This window comes from Typopeltis vanoorti, chromosome 19, assembly GCF_054136105.1.
Source record: "Typopeltis vanoorti isolate ZY-2024b chromosome 19, IOZ_Tvanoo_1.0, whole genome shotgun sequence".
In the NCBI taxonomy this organism is placed as follows: domain Eukaryota; kingdom Metazoa; phylum Arthropoda; class Arachnida; order Uropygi; family Thelyphonidae; genus Typopeltis; species Typopeltis vanoorti.
Genome location: NC_143567.1, coordinates 84,272,966 through 84,279,266, shown reverse-complemented (window position 1 = coordinate 84,279,266; position 6,301 = coordinate 84,272,966).

Here is a 6,301-nt window from a genome sequence, read left to right as displayed (position 1 = left end):
GTGTAAGTGTTAGGGACCACGAGATGGCGGCACTTGTTGAGCCATTCCCTTCACCGCGTGCCACTTAATTACTGATAGCCTTGGGCCAGCTATCGCTGATTGGGTAGCAGTGGAGATTGAACTGCCACTCAGTCTCCAAAAGTTAGACAGGGCTAAAAACAGCCTCGCCTACTCCCTATACGGGAATAAAAAGTCGTTAGCTGATTTTATTTATTTATTTATTTTTAATCTTTTTCTTCTGCAGCTCATGCATAGCGTCATGATTCATCCATTTTTCTTCTACTCTATTTATCCTTCTAACACCAGGGATGCAGTTCGACATTGCTCTCAGTAAATGATGTCGAGTCATGTCCAGAACATTTATACCTTCTCAAAGCTATTTATTTTTGTAATTGTAATAATACAATGATGCACACCTTGTTTCAGATTGCTTGTTGTAAACTTGCACCAGAAGAAAGAGAGAAACGGAAGCTTAGTATTGCGAAGGCGGATATTTTGAAAAGGTTTTGTACTTTCCTGCTTCAGTTTTTCTGTTCTTTAGCTTGGTGAGAAGTTTGATAGTTCGGAAGGAATTTTCGTACGGACGTGAAAACTTTATAGTGCAATCCAACCATGCTGGAGTAAAGGTAATAACGTATGTATACCATTCTTCATGTAAACAATTAATGTCAACAGTGGATAGCGCCATCTGAGATAAAAGAAAGTATATAAGGATTATGAATGCTGTTTCGCTATCTATAATTACTGGTGTCAACAGACATTCATCTAAGGTGAGCTCTGGAAATAGTAGATTTGTTTAGTTGTATTTTATTTTTCTTAAAAAATAAACATTTCTAAGAATTTAGAAAAAAAAACGAATTAAGTTTTATAGTATATATTAATATTATTAATGCTATTTTGAATTTGAGTAATTTTTGTGGGGGAGCAAGGGATCAGAAGTGAAAATTTTATTTCTTCGAGTAAAATAAAGTCAGTGAAATGGGAGGAGAGAGTTACAATTTTAGTAGTGAATTTAATCCCTAATAACAACAATTTTAGGATAAGAACTCGTACTTTTTTTTGTTGCTGTTGTAAACTAAAGTTTAAAGGCTATTTGATTGCCCGAATTGACTGCCGTAGACAGGATCAATGATAGTGAATTAATTCGCTATCACTGATTGTTGTTGTTGTGTGGGATTCCCCAATTTTCCTCATCTGTCCCTTAGGACTAGCTGACTCCTCCAGTGAGGGATTTTAAGTATGTATTTTTGACTGTAAATCCGTGCGTGTGTGTTCACTGGCCGATTTGCCTGTTCTCAGGGACGAAAAACCCGAGTTTCCGGGTGAAAATCCCTCTACCTCCGTATGAGACCGGATACTTCATTTGTCTACGTAAGCGGCTCATTTCACCAGCACAAGAAAGTACAATGAACGGCTTAGACGAGCTACTTCATCATTGTCATCTTGTACTTGTGGAAAGAAATCTCTATTTGTGCAAGTGAATTCTGTAGAAATTCAGAGTGGTATTGTTGTGTTTGTTTTGCGTGATATCTTACGAGACTACAGATTCCCAGTTTGTTGATGGTTGTTGGTTGAACTGCAATAAAGGAATCCCACATCTACTCATCAACTTTACGAGTATCGTGGATTTCAATTAAACACTTAGTTTCGTCATATTTGATGTAAATTTGCGGTTGCTTTAGATTTTCATCATTAGAGTGTTCAAATTAATGGGGATAATTTACTGCAAAGGTCATCCAAAGATTTTTTTAAAATATTATTATTATTATAACCAAATTTCCATATCTATGTGTTTACCACATAGTTTTTTCACATGTGTTTTCCACAAATATATATAATGGATAAATGATCCGTAATCTCTACTCGAGATGAATTTTTTCAAGCCACTTCGAGCTTCCAGTAAAGCACGGTGATGGTCTGACATCTGCCAATGAAATGATCTCCCATCTAAATACATTCACAAATATTCTTGCCCACATTGAAATTCGAGCCCATAACATGTCTGTTAGAGAAAGGAAACGCATTCTTATAGAACCAGCAAATATACTGTTTGTTTTGCTTATACTATCACTTTGTTGTTCGTTGCCTTTATTTATAACCAGAAGTTTATCCCGGCTAACTACAGCAGCAACTGATGCTTAAAAAAGGTGAAGGACTTCTTATTATCCGCTTATGTTGATCTTAATTATGAATTTGTCGTATCATATTTGTTTACAACGTAGTATTCAGATGAAAAATAAAATAAGCGGAATGAGAAATATCGATTGTCGCTCATGTCTATGAGAATGATTTTAATGTTAACAAGCTGGTAATATTAGATTCAAAAAAGAAAGCATATTGCAGCAAAAAAAAGGAATGTTAATTAATGTCATAACATATTCGATATTTTTATAACGACAAAACAGGAGAAGCCAAACTTTTATTTTTATTCATCCAAAATTTTAGAAAAAAGAACTTTAATAGCCTTCTAAATCTCATGGCTATTAAGATTTTTTTTTTAAGTAACTCATTAAAAGCAGTTTTTTTTTAAACCTTATTGGCAAAGAATGTTTTTTGTAGCACTCTATATACGGAACAGATTTATTTTCTAGTGGTAGAATAACTCTGGACTTTGCACAATGGAATGGTGAAATAGAATAGTATAAAAGATATACGTGTAAGCTCTAAGGATATTGGGAAGGATTTGACAGGAGACATACAGCTATTAGCTGATGATGCAAAGATAGGCAGGGTAATCAGGAATGCGTCTGATATGCAGTACTTGCAGAATGATTTAAATTGGCTAGAATTACGAGCATGTGAAAATGGCTATCAGTTCAATGTTAATAAATGTAAAGTCATGCACTTTGGCTTGATTAGATATCCAATGTCGTGTTATATTGGAGGGATTATGCTATAAGAAACTGACCAGGGTAGGGATCTAGTGTTTCTAGTAGATGGGGGAAGTTGAAGTTCAAGGGCCATATAGCAAAATTGCTGATTCATCTCAGAGAATCATTGGAATGCTGAAACGAACGTTGACATGTATAGATAAGGAAGTCGTTTTGCCTCTTTACAATGCCTTGATAAGACCACTTGGACTATTGCGCGCAGGTCTGGTCTCCTGGTTTCTGTAGTGATTCTGGTACGGTGAAGAGAGTACAAAGGAGAGTGTTAAAAATGATATCAGGATTGTGGAATACTGATTATGAAGACAGATTGAATACTTGAATAGCCTGCAGACATTAGCTAACAGTAGGCAGAGGGCCGATATGAGATGAAACATCATTTATTATGCAAGAAAGAAACTAAGTAATTTGGGAAGGGGATGCTGGTATAAATAGAAGACTATGAAAATACTGATGACAGAGATAAATAGATGTCATTGAGGAGTCTTATCGTAAACAAATATTTAGGTTCTAAGGAACGCAGTAAGCAAGTCATACTAGTTAATGAAAATTATTTCAAATTTCTTGTATTTATACGAATGAACGCTGGAAATATAATTAATAAACTTCTTAAATTTCGACTAATCATCATTTTCACGAATCATAATTTAATATGTCTAACAAAGACATGATAATCGTCCTGATATTCAGGACTTTGAATATCGTGTAGGATTATGTTACTGATTAGAATCACATCCTGTACGAGCATTTCTATTTAATGATCCTGTTATGGAATTTGGAGCATTATTATATCTTCAAAATATTCCCATGTATGTATGTGGTTAAGCTCAGTAGTAGTTTCCAGCTCAGTTTGTTCCAGTGGAACTGCCCTTACTACTGAGTTTAACCACATACACAACACTTTCCTCTCCAATGGCTACAGCGAACACAGTATCAAAAAAATAATCAGTTCCTCCCCCATTCCCCGTCCGTCTCGTCAACAAGATTTTAAAAATGCCATCGCCATACCCTACATCCGTGGCACATCTGAAAAAATAGCCAAGATACTAAAAAAGTACAACCTACACACAGCATATAAGCCCTATCGCAAACTTGCTACCCTTATCCGTTCTACGAAAGATCAGCTCCCTCCTCTTTCGCTGCCTGGAGTTTACAAAGTACCCTGTTCCTGTAAGCTGGCGTACTTTGGACAGACAGGCAGATCAGCATCCATCCTCCTGGAGGAACACAAGTCTTACATCTGTAAACACAACTATGGCCATTCAGGCTTGGCTGACCATGTTTTGGACACCACCCACAGAGTATCATGGAAGAAAACCACCATGCTCTACCATAGCAAATTCAAGAAAGAGAGACTTTTCTTAGAAGCAGCAGCAGCTCTCAGAAACCAACCAAATCTTAATAAATACGGTTCATTAAGCTTCCGAAGATTCGGGAAACACTCATCACCAGAGGTCCCACCTTACATTCCAGGCCACCTACTACCGCCCGTAGAGGGCGCTCCACCTAGATATGACTTTAGTGTCACCCACGTGGTTGGGCTTAGTATTGTAAGATTTGTGTGTGCATGTTACATTAATTGTTTTTGTGATCCCGGTAGATGTCCTAATGACTAGGACGAAATATAAGAGGTATTAAATTCTATTTTAATTCTTTTTGAGTGTTGTAAAAAATCCATTAAGCCTCCAACATGATAGCTTCAAATAAGTCCTCTCGAGTTTACACTATTCATTCTTCACTGGTAAGAAACCAATGCGAGACGCCATGAATCGCATGGTTGCAGTTACTGTAACAACACGAACAAAAACAAGTCATCCTTTCTGATAATCCATATTAATTACCAACGGTGACTTTCAATGATTTTTTACATACCTTAAATGCACCCAGAAATACGATTGAGGACATTCAAAAGAAAGTAATACAGAATTTGAAGGTATTTATAAAACAAAAATTAAATTGCTAATGCATTGAGCAGTAGCAGAAGTATCGATGTAAGTTTTATTTCAAGATTATTTTGAACTGGATAAAATTAATTAGAATCTATCAATAAAATATGTTTTTGTAATCTTATCTCGTATAGCTTAGAGCAGCTCATCTTTCACATTGTCCAACAATTTCATTTCCTTTTTTTTTTTCAATGGAAAAAGTCGCTTGTTTTATTTATGTTGAAGAACCAATGTGGTAGTAGTTGAATTCTTTTAGCGAAGGTTGGAAACGGCTATCTACAGTTAATTAGAAAGCTGTTCAGTCAATCAAGATGCAGAGAAATGGGAAATTGAGATGTGGTGTACTGTTTCATCAAAACAACATGTTGTCTACGGTTTTCTTTGTTTGCGAAACCATTGCAAATACTACAGTCAAACTACTCGGTCTATTTGCGACCCACGAATGCGTTTTGTTTGTTTCCAAAGAGAGAGAGAACTTTCCGGATAGGAAATTCAACTATTTCAAATCCCATTGCTCAAAATAAATAAATGCATTTCGATAGCCAAATGGGGACTCAAAAATTTCGAAATTTGTGTCTTTGTTTTATTAAATGTTTATATTTTTATAGCACATTATAATAAATAATTTATGATTTCTCTCATCGGTATGCCAAATTAAAGAGTAGTTTGTTTTGTGAGTCACCGAATAATTCTTCATAATGTTTAACATCTAAGTAATTTTTTTATTGTTTAGAAATAGTGGATAAAATTGTTTCATTCGAACATTTTTAATTTACGAGTTCAAACTACTCGATTGGTTTCTAAGTATTACGTCATGGTATCGAAGCCTATCCATCCCAAAACACTCTTAGATGACCGAATTCAACACCTGAAGAGAAATTCCATGTTTCAACTGAATTGTCCTATACGAGATGTCCTACAATGTTATTATTCGCCATCCCTCGGGATGAATGCTTCGGCAAACGAATTGTTTTTGTGAAGAGTGGATCGATTTTAACAATCTGGGCGCGTACACACACACACACACACACACACACACACACACACACACACACACACACACACACACACACACACACACACACACACACACACACACACACACAATCAATAGATCCAGTCCCAATAAGAAGTCACTTGGAGATGATTTTGTTGTGTGGTTGAATTTCTAAAACAGAGTCCATTTTGAGCAGGTTTCAAAACGGATATTTATATTCAAATATTTTTCAATTGTGATTTTATGAAGTGAACGAAATTCCCCAAACTTTTTTTTTGTATTATTATTATCCCCTTTTGACTTATATAATAAACTATATTGGTTTGGTAGGAAATGTGCAAAAATACCCCTTTCGCATGGACCGTAAACATCAAATTAACGAACCATGCTCCCGTTCCAAGCATCAGTGCTTTTGTAATAACATTTACGATCGATTGTCATAGCAAATGCTGATGTGAAACTCCCACATT